Source organism: Scatophagus argus, chromosome 17 (assembly GCF_020382885.2).
Source record: "Scatophagus argus isolate fScaArg1 chromosome 17, fScaArg1.pri, whole genome shotgun sequence".
NCBI classification, from domain to species: Eukaryota; Metazoa; Chordata; class Actinopteri; family Scatophagidae; genus Scatophagus; species Scatophagus argus.
In genome coordinates, this window is record NC_058509.1 from 14,672,584 (window position 1) to 14,691,312 (window position 18,729).

The 18,729-nt window shown below is 40.3% G+C and overlaps 1 protein-coding gene across 6 annotated transcripts in view; it reads right to left on the reverse strand.

Moving 5' to 3' along the window:
* The window catches only part of col9a2 (procollagen, type IX, alpha 2), a 125,770-nt gene that overhangs the window by 58,583 nt on the left and 48,458 nt on the right, over positions 1-18,729 (reverse strand). The window lies entirely within an intron of this gene.

An 18,729-nucleotide genomic window follows, 5' to 3' on the forward strand; every position in this document is an offset into this window, starting at 1 on the left:
GATTTTTTGTAGGCACAGAGGCTGAGACAAGGAGGTAGTAACTTTCGAACTGTATTGCAATGTTACCCGCATTTTTGTGTATACCAGTTCTGGTGTATTTTGACATAACGGTCATGACAGTCTTCTTCGGGGTACTGAAGGACAAACAAGCTAAAACACTAGGTAACCGACAGGACACAGGTGTGTCTGTCATGCACGACCTTAATTATAATTACATATTGCAGATGGAGCAAGCCATGATCTGGAAAAAAGGTAGGAGACTTGAATTATCTATGTCATATATAATATACTAATTTTCACAGTGGTTACCTTTTGGTGTAATAGTTTATTTTACAATTTTTACAAAAAAAGAAACGTCCAAAATAGACTCTTACTAGAGAGAGAGATTTGACTCTTAACTCTCTAATTAGCTCCTCATGCACAATATAAATAACATAATGCCTGAGCTCTTTTTTTGGCAGGTCCACCATTACAACTCCATGTCTTTGGGACAAGCATTGCTCAATCCAACTAAAGACTTAGTTTAGGATTCTAGTAGGATCCCAATCATACACACAAAAACTGATTCAAAACACATGTAAAATTCTCCTTCTGCTGTGAAAATGTTTAAGGTTTCACTTTTTACTCTGTCTAAGGATTTGAATCAAGTAGCGGAACAATCCGATACAGTGAATATGATTATGTGAAACTGACAAACAATGGGGAAATTGTATTAAAGAGCACTTGCTTTCCTACTGACAGTTAAATGAGCAGATCAATACCACTTGATAAGTATAGGGTAAATAGAGCTTGCAGGCAATTATATTAGCTCAGCATAAAGACGGGAAGCCAGGGCTAATAGCCAGCCTGACTATGACCTAACAGGACTCTAAAGCTCACTATGCAACACATTATAGCTAATTTGTTTAAGCCAATTTGAGTTCAGACAAAAAAAGAGAATTGTTTGTGCTAATACTGACTGCTGGACTGTTTGTGTACTCACTGTTTTAATCATCCTGAACACCAATGTTCCAACTGTACAGATGTTAGCTGTAAGCTACCTAGCAATCCGCTGTGTGTGCATGAGTGTGTGGCAGTAATGAAAAGATTCAGTTTTCGTACATATCATAGGTATGGAACATAATGTACTGAAATTCACAGCTACCAGTAGGAGTAATTTGCTTTTGTGCTTAGCTAAGCTCGCTGGCTGCTGGCTGTAGCTTCACATTTAGAGGACAGATGTAAAAGCGTATACCCTCTCATCCAACTGTTCTCAAGAAAGAAAAGAAGATTACTTCCCAATACCCTGTTAAGGTGGGAATTAGAATTCAGAGTGTCTAAGTGAAAAAAATATTTTTAAACTTTTGTTTTTTAATAATATGATTTGAATGTTAAGCTAAGCTGCTGTTTTGTTACCTTTTCTTTTTGCATTCTATGTCAGCATTATTATCTTTTTAATCAAACAGTTATGTATGTACAGCATCTCAATTCAGCTGAACTGAAAGTGAGACAGAGAAACAGGAATGTGTTTATGGGAGGGTGAAAGGGCAGAGGACGTGATGGGGATGCACATATTCTCATAAATGTTGACCTGCTGTATATTAACTGATGTGAATGGAGTGTAACCTGGGCAGTTTCTGCTCCACTGGTGCTTTAAACCTCGCCTGAGGATTTACCATCCAACCCAGCCAGACAGATAAATGCAGTCGAGGGGAAAGAAAAATGTACAGACTGCAGGAGAGGGAGAGAAAGAAAGGAGAAAACGAGGAGGCAGTGCCAAGTTCCCATAAGTCCTTGTCTTTCCCTACTCCTGCTCCAGTGTCTTTTATTCATAAGGGGTATGATGGCTGGCCAGGGCAAGGGCCAGGTATGGCATTTTGGCAGGAGGAGGAAAAGAGGGAGGGCTGGGGACTGATTTGTAATTGTCATCCTTGCTTTGTGGTTTACTGTGTCAGCATGCAGCCCATTTAATAGTGGTCATCGAAAAAGCAATACCATCTGTACATCAGCCTGTCACGTGCGATTCATCAGCTCCTATGTCTCCTGAGTTTTTCTTTATAGAAAGAGAAAAGGCGAAGCAGCAGTTGTCATGTCATGTTTGAAAAGATGAAGAAAGGAAGGAGGGAAAATTACCACCTTAGGCCACTTGGGGGCACTGGCGGCACAAAGAATCTCTTTTCCTTTCACTCTTGTGCGAGAGATGTGGATCTGGTTGCCGCTCGCTGTCTCTATGTCTTTCCCTCCACCACAGGTCTGGATTATATAACTACGCGTTCATTAACACATCTTTTACCATGTGCTCCCTTCCCAGCAGATGGTTGACTGAAGGCTACAGAGGACATTAGGCAGGAAAATCACATTAGAATCTCTCAAAAGGAAAAGCGCTTCTAATCAATCCGTGGCTCACGCGAAAAGGTTGGAAATACACTGTTCGATAAAGATATTTGTCTATCAAGAAACTTGGTGTAGTCATGAGAATCAAAGTCAAAGCTGACTGCCGCATAATGAGGCGTACAGTAACTCTTACTGAGGGTGGGATCCAATTATACGTAGAAAAAACTGACACCAGTGAAGCTGTCTAGCACTTCTGTTGTCACATCAGCTCAGAGGCTATCCCTCCCTCTGTTTTCATCTCCCTTCATCTCTGTCTTTCTGAAAAAAAATACTCTCACATCGTACCTCCCTTTTTTATGCAAACAGCATGCCTTCCCAGACTGAGTGATGTGTAAATAAGACATAAGGCAGGCAGACAGAGTTGATAGGCTCAGTTGCTGTTCGACTAAATGTTGGAATGGGCAAGATGTGAGATTTAAGTCACTTTAAATACGGTATGATGATTACAGACGGCGCCGGTTCCAGCATCTGACAAACAGCCGCCACACTGGGGTATTTGCGCTTTACAGAGTCTGACGGGGATAACAGCAAAAAACAAAACAAACAAACAAAAAAAAAGGAGGCATTCTGACAGCAACAGCAATTCTGGGTACAAAAATGCATCATAATACGAAAGAGGTCAGAGGAAAGTGGCAGGATGTCTTCATGCTAGCTGACAGGCCAGAAATGTAACCTTGCAACATTGATATGCACAGGGATGTCTCAGAACAGCCTACTTGGATAAAGCACATACACTAAGAAATAGAAGATAAAGCTATATAATATGTGAGCTCAAATAACCAGAAACTTAAAACAAGAAAAATGTCACCTTGCTCAACAAATCCCATCATATAGCACCGACTGAGCACCAACTGAACTCCACGGTGTACTCACAGACTGGAGTGGCCCAAGTTCAACCATTTATCAGTACAGCCTACTCTTTTTCAAATGGATGCTCCCAGTGGGATAATGCGCAGTCAGACGCATTAATGTCCCCCCGAAATATTTACAGGAACTGTGTGATGCTATCAAGTCAGCATGGGCCAAGAGCCCTGTAAAAAGTTTCCAGAATCTGGTTGAGCCAGCGCTTCAAGGAATTCGAAGGTTGTTTTACAGGGCAGTCCTGTCTTTAAAAGGAAACATTTCCAGTGAATTTATAGTTTGCAGAATTTAAACAAATGTCATGTAAAAAAACAAAATATTAATCATTTTTAACAAGTACTGTCCTTATAGCCAAAGCTGCATCAAAATATACTTTAAGTACTCCTTATGCAGAAGAGTTGCAAAATGATTTATACCCCTGCATAAAAACTCTTGATGCATCAATATGTAAGCATCAGTTTAATGCTGCAGCTCAAAGCTTCTTGCAGGTATATTCATCAATAATATCAAAATGTCATGAAGCATAACTAAATGGAAATACCCAAGGAAAGTATAAGAAATTGTATTAAAGTACAATGTTTGAGTAAATTTAATTAGTTACATTCCACTGTTAAAAATCCCATCAGTGAGCCACACTGTTGCACTGATCAACATGTTTCTTCATTACAATGAACACGGGCACTGTGATTTACTTTGAATCAATCCCAACATACACAGTTCTGCTGTAGTAAATACAAACGCAAGGATGCACCCGCACTCAACAACAGTTAAACATAACACCTACACCCAAAGGACTAGAACGGAAAAAACTTTTAGACCACTGCCTCCTGTTGAAGCAGTGCATACATTACCTATTCATACATGTCATATTTTTCTATATTATTTTTTTGTTAATTCCATTTGTTGACAATGCCAAACAACAGAGAACGCTGCCGGTGTTATTTTAGAAGATAAAGGGAAATCTATTGTCTCTATTTGGTTCTCACGTGAGCTTTATCAGGCATTCCACAAAAAAGTGCTCTCCTGACACCTGAGTGCAACTGTGATTTATTAATCAAGGCAGGGAGAAATGCCAACTTTAGGCAATAATTTAATCATGTATATGGATGCGGTCACCATCTTAATGCTACGCATGTAGTCACATCACCACAATGAAGGTAAATGTAAATGCTACCATGCACCCCCGTATGCTTCTTTCTGTGTTTCATACAGTAAAAACATACAGAGATATATAATCTGTATATGTGTGCATTAAGAGCATTCTGTGTGGGTGACCTTGCGTGTACCTCAGTGCTCAGGTCTGTGGAAATGGCAGCTTGTCTCTCAGGCAGAGTGTCTGGCCAGGTTCTCTAGTATGCGGGTAGAAAACAGAGAAGCTACTTTCTGGAGCCATCACAGTCTTGACAGTGTCACTGCGGAAAATATGGCGCTGTGAGAGAAATCTTTACAGAAGGATATAAGCCTTCCTATAGCAAAGGTTCACAAGGATCTTATACAGCTAAAGCCACTGCCTTTGTATGATACAATGCTGTTCATTTAGATTTAAGCGGCTGGTAATTATTTCATTAGGTGAAGAGTTTTTATGTCTGAATATAATAATCATCCCTTTTGTTCTTGAGTAGAAACTATTCAAATCTGACTTTTGAGACTGAGCCAGTACCACAAACACAAATGGATACCTGCCAAACTAGTCTATTTTTGTCCCTCTCTGTTCAGTACCTAGCCAGGCCAATCAGAACACGTTTCTCTGCTCATAAGCCCGAATGCCGTGAGCTGTGCAATTACTGCCGTAATTGGCTTGAGTTGGCCATTAGTACTCAGCTTGAGTCAGAGTCCAAAACACACATCACTAGACAGATGAGAATTCAATCAAAAAAAACCCCAGTCCCTCACTAATGCATGGCTTTTTTTAAAAAAGTAAAAAAAATAAGTTAAAAAAAAAAACTTCACGGGGACTGAAATTAAAAGGACATGTTTCTCCTCTTTTGAAGAGCAGAATTTTCAACAGTGCGAAAGGTTTTGCTTCTTCGATTCTTGCAAATGTTCATCCAGTTTTCAAAATGAATTAATTGGCTTGACAACAATCACATAGTCGGATGTCAAAACACGTGTGGATGAGATACTGAATAAGTCACAGTAATGACAAAAACTTTTACTGATCTGTCAGCATTCTAATTTATTTACCACCATCAGCTCTGCTAGGTTAATTATTTTCTTTGATTCTTCTCTGCAAACTGCCAATTGTCATTATGAGTCCCTGACACTCTTCATAACATCTAATACTTGTAATGGGTGTCAGTGTGTTGATGGTGGTCAGACATAATGGGTGTCTGAGTTTACAACTGCCAATCATAATTGAACAGGCCAGGAGACAATCATCACTTGTTGTTACTAATGTCTAACTGCTCTGATTTCATTATGTGCAGCAAACAGACTTTTCTGTTTTGGATGTTCATGACCAGAACTTAAAAACCACCTTCACAGGCTGTTAAGTTGTTTCTGCGCTCACTTCTTGGAATCTAATTTTTTGTCTCTGGAGGTTCCAAGAAAGTGCAATTGGCGTTGGCTGAGCTGAAGTCAATGGCTGGTCAAGCTAATTCATTCTGAAAATTGTAAACAAGAGGTATTAAAAAGCTATTCTTGGCCAATTACAGCAAACCCTAATGACAATATTTTGAAAAACTGACATGATAAAGAAAGGAAAAATGTAAGATAAATATAAAGTGGCATAAACAGCACATATTTGTAAATCTGTACAATCAAAGGAGCAACTTGCAGCTCAACTCAGTCAGTGTTGCCAATTCACATTTCTGTCTGAAGACCATATATGTACAGCAATTTTTTAAAAACATGAATACTACAACAACAAACAAGGACACAGTTCTAAAGATGCAAAATACTCAAAGCCAGGGCTAACTAGTTTCATTCAGCTGCAGAGCTGCAGCCCAATCCCTTATGAGGCCTGGGGCCAAATGCATAGATGCATAAATAAATCACACAAACTGTGATACTGGTCTCAACAAACAGTGCCTGTATTATTAAGATTACGTTTCTTGGCTTATAATTCTTCTCCACTTTATCATATCACCTGGGGCTGGCTCTAGACAGTCGTGTTTGCTTGTGGTCTGAAGTATGTGGGAGGTGCATACATCCTCCCTCAACGTTTTGCTTTCCTGTGCAGTGGCTTGCAGTAGGTGTGGGAATTGCCATATGCATGGTCTTCGTGCTTAGGCATTTATACATCTACAGTTTGAATCCAACAGGTGTCAACCAGCAACTTCTGAGAGACTGCAAGTGTCTGATGAGTGTTTTTCAAGTGTTTTTCTGGCATTTTTACTTAATGGTATATTCATGTATTCATTAACTGATATTGCTACTTTTCTCTTTTCCGAACTGTTATATATTCTGTATTCCTAATGTATCAGATTAGGCTACATGTACCTTACATGAGCATTTGCTTGACAACAATATTTTGCATATTAATGACACATAAATTCCACTACAGACCATTTACATATCAAAGGCATTTATAGGCACAGCCTGTACGGCACAAACATCTGCAAACTTATGTTTCATTTCCTCTGGCAGATACGTCTGGCCCCTGTCCCACTCAGACAGATTTCTCGGTAAAATTGGGACCAGAGCACCTGTTGACAATATGCATTTGAGAATTAAATTACCCAAGACAGTCTATAACAGGCCATGATCCATTAAAATCCTGTCAATCAGAACATACTTATTGGGTAAATTATGCTTAACAGAAAAGCAATCTGTTTACAAAAAAACAGATCATGAGGAAGTAATTAAGATAGAGTAAAGACATATTCTTATTAATTAAACAACACCAAACACATGCTGTCTATCTGCCTAACCCACCTTCATGGCCCATGTACTGATGATACTGTTACTCTAAGTCAGGACTGTTTGGTTTTCCCCACCACTGAAGAAAGTATGTGTCAGTTCCACCACTATATATTGTCAAATTCCTATTGAATTAATAGGAAAACTCATGATTACTAGATCCATGACACTAAGTTTTTCATTTCAAATTTTAAAACTTGAGCATGTGTCTCCTCGAGCTGGCCAGCAGAGAGATACCGCTGCAGTATCTGATTTACAAGTACAGGAGCTGCTCATGCTGTTAATAACAGAAAAAATCCAACAACAGTATGACAGCACCCATTGTGATTTACTGCAATATAAGAACATGTTCCGGTTCAGCCCTACATTCAAATAAAACTCATTTAGGTGAAATATGTCTTAAAATTCTGGAGGAACAAGGAGTCAGTCACAAATTCTGTGTCAATGTACCAATGACAAAAGTGCCCGATGTTATTACTACCAGTTCTTGCTCTGATATCCAGTTTTAAGAGAACAGCAATCTGTGATGGAGGTTGTTAAACCTAAAAAGTTCAAATTAAGATGTGTTTCAGGGTGGACTTCCATGTTAATACTGACCTTGAGTTTTAAAGTTTCAGTAAACAGTGTAGCACAATATATAAATAAAAAAAAACAGAAAGCTTTGAAACATTTACTTTCCCCAAAAGAACTCATGCAATTCCTTTCCTCATATCTGAAAACACCTCAGAATAGCTCAAATGTAGTTCATTTTTGTCTCTGAAGCCATAGAAACATGTGCCTCACTTCTTTCTTTTTCTCATAGCTTTGTTTCTTCATCTTTTTGTCTCTGTATGCCCCTCACTTTCTACCAGCCTTTCCCTGCCCCACTAACAGCAACACACTCGCATACACACGGACGCTGCAAATCACCACACACTTGTGACTTTTCTCAAAGCTTTGTAATGGCTTTGATCAATAATTGATCAAGGGAATCTTCTGACTGTTCAAAGAGCGTAAGGAGCATGTGGAGGCAACCATTTTCACTTTCTCCTAAGATTGACGCAAACAGGAGCCCCGCCATCAGAGCTCCGCAGCCTTCGCAGAAGCACCCGACGCAAACTCATTTCACAATAACATAACACAACATCTGTGCATGTCTGACATTACCTGGAGCTCTAGGACCTGCCAAATCATATACATCCAAGCACCAGACAGCAGACCAAGGTAACATGTCACCTGCTGAGATCTTAAATGTCTCGGGAGCTGAGATCTAAAATGTCATGGCCTCAGGGTTCCACCGCTTTCTGATAGGCAATTCCGCTTGAGAAATCTGTCCGGGTTCAATGGCTAGGTTGTGCCACCGCCACTTGACAGCTCCATTTTCTAGCCCATGAAAAGGACATGTCAGGTTGCCTTACACAGTCATTCTTTCTCTGCTGTATGTGCGCAGATGCAGAAGTTATGTGTGAGGTAGATGACAGAAGTGAAAAACCTTTCTGATTCTTTACTTCTTGTTTACTCATTCATCTGTCCATCTTATCTGTGCAGCTTAGCTTAGGATTCAATTACTAAATCTTTTATGGCTTCCTCCTTTAAATATCCCTCAACCCCTTTCGAATGACCACAAAGTAAACACTAAGCTACAAATGACAGATTTGTGAGTAGCTGCTCAGCTAGGCTGCGCGAAAGCTGACGCAGTGGTGCTGAGTGTTCATCTTCGCTCTCCTCTGTAGGGCCTTGTGTGTGCACTCTGCTGCAGAGAGGATGCCTCTGCATTCCTCTGCCCTCTCTCCACATGGGCAGCCTCAGGGACCTCGACAAGAAGTGGAGGATCGGGAAAAAGGGGGGAAAAAAGGAAAGCAAAGAAAAAAAAAAACTCACTGGAAAGTAGAATACCAAGCGCTGTTGTCTAGGAGCTGTTTACTCTGTCTGCAGGCTACATGCTGTGTTTGAGCAAGTGAGAGTGTGTGTGCGCTTTCGTGTTTACTCCCCCCGCCTGTACGGGTACCAGGTGTGCTATCGCAGACTGGGCAAGAGACAATGCTTGTCAGGGAGAGAGGGAGAGGTCTAGTGAGAGCGAGAGAAAAGGGAGAAGAGGGGGTGAGAGCTGGCGGAGGGAAGTGAATGAAAAATTCATACGGCTGCCGGTCCCAAAAGCCCTTCTGTCTTTGCCAGGAGTCCTCGGCTTCAAACTGCTGGGCAGGGGCGGTGGGACTGTGCCAAAGAGATGGTAGGCAAACACTCACACACTTTCGCACACGCACACGTAAGAATGAAATGGAAGAACAGGGCCAGAGGAGGTGTTATCTAGGCACTGGGAGTAAGCTGAAAAGAAAGTCAACAGCACAACAACAGGATTCTTTAACATCAACAGGGTGCACAGGGCAGCATCCTAATAGCATCCTGTTCTAGGGGCAGCTATGACAAATACAGTTAAGTGAGCAGTGTGATGCAATGTGTTTGTCTCCTAAAAGATATTGTTTGCTGAAATTACGTTTTAATGATTTTACCATTGGCCTTTATATCACAAGCCCCCTTTAAAATTGTGTAGAAAATTGATTTGATCCAAATTAGGCCAAATGAGAAGCTTACTGCTGGAAGAAATCCCATTGCGGGCATGCTAAATAAATCAGAAGATAGGAATCTTTGTCATTATAAAGACAACATCTAGATGCATAGCCGTGACACAGCCTTGAGCTGACAAAAAGAAAAAAAGATAGATAGCAAGGAAAGGGAAAAAGCAGCAAATTAGAAGAAGAAGAAGAAGAAGAAGAAGCCTCCTCTTTTTTACTCACTGCTGCAGTGTTGCCATAGCCACCGCTGCATCCTTAGGATGCCAGGGCAGAGTAAGTTAGAGGAGGCAGAGCAGAGGAAGGAAGGGAGGGGGAAACTTTTACAGCTCTACCTCTCTCTCTCTCTCTCTCGCAATGTATGAAAGTGGGTCAACAAACACAACGAGTCTCTCTCGCTCTTTCTCACACACACACACACACACAGTATCAGTCATTTTCCAAGCTGCTCAGTTCTGCTTGTGTGTGCTGGGATAGAGCACTTGGTGAGGTGGGGTCTTGAAGAAATCTGGGGTTTCTCCAAGGGCACATGAAGACGAACAGAGAAGAAAAGACAAACATGATGTGTTTGACATGGATTGCCTAACACCTCTGAGATGTGCATCCACAGTAAATATAATCAAGTTTGTCAACAAACTCTGCATGAGCATATTTGATGAATTTAATTTCACCACACTGGGCTGTACACCTATTTTTGGAAAGAAATCAACAGTCTCAGTGTCCTGAAATAAAAACCATAAACCAATATCTTAGGTGCTGTCCTTCAAAAAGGACGTTGATTTATTACATTTTTACAGTCAATCAGATTTCAAAGCCTTTTTTGGTGATGACTATGTCAAATTTCTGATAATTCTCTTATTCATGGGCTTTCAGAACTGAGCATATGAGACCGTATTTTGGGTAAATCTATGAAGAAATGAGAATAAATACACTGAATGTAAGTAAAATCTCAAAGAACCCATCATGGTTAAAAAATTACAATAATATAGATTCTTGAGTGGTTGTTTTTCTAAACATACCAATAGTAACACTATAATTAACATTTTGTTAGGAAAACTCAACCTGTATGTAAAAATAAACTGTATAAATATATGCTGTGTAGTCTAGGGCACAAAAGAAACACCAAAATGTTGGGAGAAACAAAGCACAGGCTGTATAAAAATACTATATTCTGTAATCAATTTAGTCATAAAGGACAACTTGAAAAACCAGCAAAAGCTTTCTTTGGCAGTACTTGGGGTGAATCAGTGGTCAATGCACATTATTCCTTTTATGAAGAGATGTTATTTCAAGTTAAACAAACACAAAATTGGATCCAGAAGTATCAAATGTAGTCATTCTTTCTATCTTACAGGGGGCAGAGGGCCAGACTGGGTCAAATATATGACCATGTTTGATTGTCTGATTTCGTTTTGGATGCAGAGGTTTTTGAGAAAACATCAGCTAGAATTGGATTGTAGATTTAATTAGATTTATTTTACATTACATTAGTGCAATAACACTTTCCGTGCTGCACAATTTAAACACTTTTTCCTCCAGGTGGTTTCATGCGAGTATCTGAGAAAAAATGTAAACAGAAAACTGTGTGCTCTGTCATGCTGGAGCAGGAGGAGAGTGAGCAGCTTAATGACAATGACTTAAACTAGTAAAAAGCTAATAATACACTAAATAGACAAAAGTACTAAGCCACCTCACCATTACACCCACAGGGACTTGACATCATATTCTAAATACACAGAGAGCTTTGCAGCTATAACAGCTTCCACTCTACTAAAAAAAAAAACTTTCCACAATATTTTGGAGTGTTTCTGTCTAAATTTTGGCCCATTCATGCAATAGAATAGAGCATTTGTGAGGTCAGGGACTGATGTTGGACCAAAAGGCCTGGCTCACAGTGTCCATTACAGTTCATCCCAAAGGTGTTGGATGGGGCTGAGGTCAGGGCTCTGTGTGGGCCAGTCAGGTTCTTCCACACCAAACTCATCCAACCATGCCTTTATGGACTTTGCTTTGTGCACTGGGACACAGTCATGCTGGAATAGAAAAGGGCCTTCACCAAACTGTTGCCACAAAGTAGGAAGCATAGCATTGTCCAAAATGTCTTGGTATGCTGAAGCATTAAGTTTCCTTCCATCTCACGTAAAAGCAGCTGTAAAGCAGCACACACACCATTTGCATGAGTCAATCCAGGATCCTTAAGAAAATCTGTATGTTTTTATTTCTCCAACAAACTATGGAGAATCACAAGATGTGTTTAACCACTTTTTACAATGAATGTGTATGCCGTAAATCTGCTTAAAACAACAGTGATTCTTCTTGTTTTGATTTTATTGCTTTTAACATGAGGACAGATCACTTATCAGTAAGCAAATGTATTCCATTTTGGTTATGCATTAAGCACATATTGTCCCACTTGAAATGTCTTAAGGTTTTAAAGTATATTTATGGCCTCACAGTTGTGTGAAAGGAACAAAACCCTCTTCAAACAGCGTTGACTCCCCAACCCCCACATGCACTGTTGGTTTAGATGTAGGTCGAAAAGTCCTTTCATCACCAAGAGTATGGACATCCATCTGTAAGGACTATTGGTTTATCCTCACGGTCGGGATGGTCGTTTCTCTGTCAGAGTCGAATGAGGCCCTGGAGAGCTGGAGGAACCATTTACCAACATTGTAAGACATATGGCACTTAAACACATAGCTGCTCACATGTGCACACACATACACAAACACTTGAGTCTTTTACCACCATTGCGCAAACACATGAATGATGAGGACAGACTCAGATGTCAAGGAAAATCACATCTAAGCAGAGGAACAGAGTGTGTGTGTCTCTGGCACCCACATGTCTCTTGGTGACATGATGAGCATGTGAAGGGAGCAAGGGAGCACTGAACTGACTCATAACCCCCAGAAGGCTAGTGTGATGATCAAGAGGACCTTTGGGAGAGCAACTGAAGCTTTACCTAAACAGCCTTCTACTTATTTCCAGAGTCATCTCCTTTACCACTGTCTAACCTGGCCGAATAAATTCACTGGCTGGGTCCCTGTGGGCTCATACTGATGACGGAACTCAAGGAGCAAAAGTTATCATATACTAATATTCTCGGGGGACTAGATGAAGATGTGTATGATCAGAATGTCGGGACAGGGATTCTGTTTAGTACGGTACATTTTTCCGTGTGTGACTTGATCACTATGTTCTTTCTTTATTACTCTGTTTCTTCATCACCCTGTAGCCTCATTATTGTCTCATGGCTTCAATCTGTTCTGTGCCACCAACCTCACAGAATCTTCGCCTTCCTTCCTAACGTGACCCCCTGCGGATTGTGTTGTCCAGAGTTGAGGCCTAAAGCCTGAAGCAATGCCGGCAGGCACCAAGACAGCAGCTGTGCATGACACATGTTCACCAAAAATCCCTCTCTTTGCTTCATTTCACTCCTCCTCACCCTTCATTTCACTCCTCCTCTTCCAGTCCATCCTTTCCTTTTCTCCTTTGGTCTCCCCACCACCACCACTCGGATTGAAACAGGCGATCCCCCCCAGAGGGCCAGTTTTGAAACCCTTGACTTACTCTCCATGCTGCTTCCTCCTCCGGCTCTCTGAACCCCCACGGAAACCCGTTGTGAGCGACAACCAGAGACATCTGTCCCAAGAGCCGGCAGCACAAACCAAGGAAGACACCTCATAGAAAGGTCCAAACTCGGAGAAAGACAGTGAAAAGAAGCCAAAGGGCAGCTTTTCAAATCTTATCCATCAAACAACTTTGACAGCATTGTACAGCGTGCTGCCAAATATAAAAACCACAATGCATTGAAAATAATCCTAAGTCATCTTCTCAGTGAAACCTATACAAAATAGATTCACATCCTAAAGCTACATGTATGCTAGGTGCATGTGGTTGAAAGGACTCCCGCCATTGATACCTATGGTTTTAGATTTGCAGTTCAGCAGTGGATTTCACACACTGATGGAACCTTGAGCAGTAGCATCCATTAGCCTGGCCATAACCTAATAGTGCACAGTAAAGTATAAATCCAGTTTAAATCTCCAACCTCTGGTATGCAAGAAACAAACTCTAATCTCTGGTTTCAAAGTCCTCTGCTTTCTTGACCTGCTCCCTATGTATTCTGTACAATTTAACAACTAAACAACTGATCTAAAAATCGTCAACAAGGCAATAACTTTACATCAAAATGGATTTTTCAAATCAAAACAGTAGTACACTTCAAGATGCACCAACCTGCTGTTAATGCATCAGTAAGTTCGCTAACTGTAAGTCCTAATGTTAACTAAGCATGTAAATTTGCAAGTCTTAGTCAATAATACTGGGCAGTTGGGTATTTCAACATGTGGCAAGTTTTCCGTCTGTGACTGAAATGTGCTCACTGCCTTCTCGTTTCCTTTTCAGAAGGTACGATCAGACCTCTGTGCAACACTGGCTGCACTCACAGTCTGGTTAGCCATTGATATCTGAAAACCTTTATTAGCCTAACTGAATTAGTTGAAAAAAAAAAGAAAAAAGAAAAAAATGACTAAAAATGTGCCTAAAACTGTTAAACATTTTCATCTAAAGACTAAGACTAAATCTAAATGGTGGTTGTGGTTAAATGCTGAAAAAAGAAAAAAAAAATCAATACAATCTGGTGTTTCAAGTTAGCACTAACTGTCAACATTCAACCACAATCCTAACCTTAAATTGCTCTGATTATAGTAACCATAAAAAATATAAATAATGCTTTAGTTGCCACATACAGAATGTATATAGATACATTCTGTATGAATATTTTACACAGAAAGTCAACAGGCTGCTGTCAGAGGATGAGTGTGGGTTTGCCTCTTATTTTCCAAATGTTAGGTTTAATTCTGATTTCCACATGTTCAATTTAAACATTTGAACATTTAAACATTTGTAATTCTGGTGGCTTCATGTTTGCTGCAAAACCTATTTGTGCCTGACTGCTAACAAATTTATACGTTTTAAGTATATATTTTTTGGGAGACTGTGTTGTAAGTGAAGGGTTGTGGATGAAAGTAATGATCTTTGATTAAGAACAAAAAACGTACACACACATGCACCATTTTGGCAATTTTTTTCTTCATAGGACATTGAAGAAAACAGATTATTAAGAAGATGATCCGCCTCATTCATGTTAGTGCCCACCATTTTCTTCTTCTTCTTACAGCGGTGTTGGGCTAAATGAAATCAGCCCAAATGACAAGTAAATCACGGGGCGTGAAACAACACCTGTCAATCATTTAACCGGCGCCGGTTCACTGCTGATTGGTCAGAATCGGCCTGTGGGCTACATGAAGACAGCCCAAATGGTCAGTAATAACGAGGGCGGAACATGATACCTGCCAGTCATTTACACCCTGAAAATAAGTAAGAGCAGATTTGATGCGCTTGCGCTGCATAAAATTAGCCCATTTAGAGATATCTTGTGTTATTCTTTTAGCTATTTGGTTCTGTTGCCACTTTAGGTTTCACTAAAACTAAACCTTAAACGTATAACAATCTTTTGTATGTTATTTAGACAATGACTTTCTCATCTTTATCATCTTTCCATAACGTAGGGAGGGCTTAGCCCCACTAGTCCATTTATACCAGCCGTCACTGCCTAACAACATAACACTTGAGCTGCTCAAGAGTATAAGAAAAGCTGGATGTAATGCAGTATCAGAGAGTTTCACTACCCTAAGGTGTGCAGAAATGAAATCCATCAGGTCTAAATCTAGCATCGATATCTCTCAACACTGGGCCCCGACTCCAGCAGTTTGTTCCATTACCATTCCAGCGGGTTTATCTAGAATATGCCTTTTCCAGCTCATTATGCCCACTTTAGGCTCCCATAAGGTCATTAATCCCAATCACTGTGTTCATTTTCACACATGCCAAACCATTATTCAACACTTGGCATATCTTTTTACCCCTCTGTAATGCTCTCTCACGCGTACACGTGTGCACACAGACACCAATCGCCACAGTCTACTCCTGCTTAGTTATTCTGTCTGTGTCACACTATCTGTGATTGCATAATAACAAAAATACTATGAGGGGGATCATAAGACAATAATGATCAGAGAAAATCTTGCCAAATATAGGCTGATGAACTTTAAATTTATCTGTGATGACATATTTCAGAACTCTTCAATACTATGAGTAAGATTTGTGAAGCAGCTTGTTCGCGCGTAGATGATTTGCCCTCATCCAGAATATCTGCCATGTTGGAGAACTTTAAGACAATGCTTTGCAGCGATCACCGTCGTTTTGGGAATTCATTTAAAAAGATATTAATGTTTCTCTATTTTTTCATTCAATTGTCCAGTTACTGATCTCGAAACAACGGCATGTCAAACAGAAGAAGAGGAAGAGAAAAATTGGGTTCATTAGCATTCCTCAATGCCTGAAGAGAAGATGTTCAAGGTAAGTTTCTGTGTCTGCAAATGTAGCCCCATGATTAATGCCATGGTACTGAGCTCAGTTATGTGCAGCGTTTGTAGCAGAGATGCTAATAAGTCGTATAACAGGACAGGGATCAGAACACACGATCAGAGAAAGAAGATGAAGAAGAACGATGATCAATGTGTGAGTGTGATTTGTGCCAAAGTTCCGTATTAGGGGATTCATCTTTACTCTTCAGGGGGCATTCCAGTCCTCATGCCGGGTTCTTAGATAGAAAAAGTGGCAACAAGCACAGTAAAAGATGTATAGTCCTAGAGAACAAAAGAACCTACCAAATTATTTGTTTTACTGTAGCATGCAAGCCTGCAGCAAAGCCCCTTCCTCTTTTTCTCTCTTACACACTCACATACTGACGTCGACACACACTCCAGACAGCTTTAGTATTCACACATGACCACACGGCTGTGAGGGAGTAGCCCTGCAGTGGATGGAGAGGAGAAGCATAATCGAAAAACTCATTTGAAGGGAACTCAGGAGCCCAGGACCACATAAAGCTCAGCCGCCGGCCTGGATGAATCTCGAACTCGTCACACAGAGAAACGTGTGTGTTTGTGTGTGGCAGAGAGGATGAGAGACAGAGAGAGGATAAAAACAGTATAAATACGATAAGAAAAGATGCGAAAATCGAATAAAGAAGGCTGAGTGTGCAAAAAAGAGTAATGTATTCAACACAGTCCCCTGAGTCTCCAGGCTATGAAATTTTTCTGGGTATGTTTCCATCCTTCATTCAATGGATTTCACAGTCCGCAATTTTAACAGACAAACAGCTTTCCTGCAGTTTACTCCCCAGTTTTAACAGTTATTGATTCTGCTTTCAAGGCATTCAGGCCTGAATATGAAATATACCTGGTAGAAGTATCTTACTTAGCTTCTACTTGGCTGACAACAAAAGTTCTGCAACTAAGGCAGCGTAAATTGAAACGATAGCACACAGCAGCAGATGGAATCTTTTATGCATCACTGTATCTCAGATCATGATCCCAGTGTTTTTGCCAGACAATCCCCTGAGTGAACGTCTGCGTCTTCCAAAGCCCTCAGCCAGGGGAACACTGCCTCTAATTCCGGGGAGGGCGCTAACCTCGTTTTCCCTTCTGCTCTCTTTCTTCGACTTAAATTTCCTAAAGGCACCGAGATGAGTTTAGCCCATTTTCTTTCATTTTGTTGAGGTCAGACAAGAGGAACACCTGTGGGATTCAACATTTGAGGAAAAAAATAAAAATAAAAATCTTTTTTTACTTTCTCATTCTTCGCTTCCTTTGTCCCTCCTTTCTACCCCTATTTAACCAAGGTCAAGGAGAGTATTGCCGTCACTGCCCTTTCCCAGTCGCTCCTGCTGGCTGTGATCTCGTGTCTCAAGACAAATCGTAATGCAGAAATTGAAAGTATGGACATTCTGGCAAGGTCCATCACTGCATTTATGCTGCTTCATACATCCACACTCATACATCCACTGTTTTTAAAATGTCAGAGCAGGCTGTCTCTGAATAAAACATCATCTGTCTCTCACTTGGGAAGGATTTACCTTGGAATGAACTCTATGAAGTGAAATTCTCATGACACATCAGCTCAAAGAATGACTGACCCTTCTAGCAGTTTCAAGTGTATTAAATCACAGAAACGCCTATAGTGCACAGCAACAGTGCAGCTAAGAGATGATATTTACAGATCACACACCTCAAGCTGCTTTTGGACTTCTTACAAATCTGTTAGCTCATATTTTGTGATACCTTTTTGCAGAATTAGTTGTGCCTGACTCAACATGCATTCAGTTCAAATACATTGGGCCAAAAAAATCTTTCCAGGTTGCCCTGCAGTTATCAGAACCAGAGATTAGCTCCAGAAAAATCACTCTTAGCATATATTCTCTTTGTGAGGTTTTTTTTTCTGATTAGTTCAGTGGGCTCACTGAAGAGAATGGTGCAAATTAATACCCGACAGAAGTCCAACAATCAGCACAACTTTTCAAAAACACGCTCTTCTTTCCAGTTTAAATGTAAATTAATAGTAAAGGAAGTATTGTTATTGGCATGTGACACAGAGTTTTCAGAGGTTGACAATAATGATTATGCAAAGCCAAATTTAACCACACAAACAGTTGTGGACACTGACCACTCTGATCACTAGGTGCAGCTTAACTGCTACATTTTATTTGTCAATGCTGAAGTGTATCATGAATACTCACAGGAGAACAAGTCACCGATGGTTTGTAGGAAACCACAACAAGAAGCTCCATCACCCAAAGAAAACTGCTGCTGTGGTGGTACACCACACAGTTAAGCCTGACCAGGTTCAACAAAGACTGAACTGCACATGATTTTTCTTTTTAAAAAAGTTTTTATAAAATATATTTTACCCCTCAACACTTACACAACGAAAGAGATCAGAAACAAAAACAAAATCTTATTTTTGTCTTGAACTGAGAAAATGCAGCAAAGAAAAGAAATACAAAAAAGAGTTTCCATTGTTTTTTCTGTCTATGACAGTTAAAGAGTTGAATGTGCTTTGACTGCGCCTTTGATTTTTGACTTTAAATCAAACAGTTTCCATCCTAGTAGCCTGCGATGTGCTCTTCTCCAGGCACTCTAATTTTGAATAATCGATAAAGCCAGGCTCACAGATG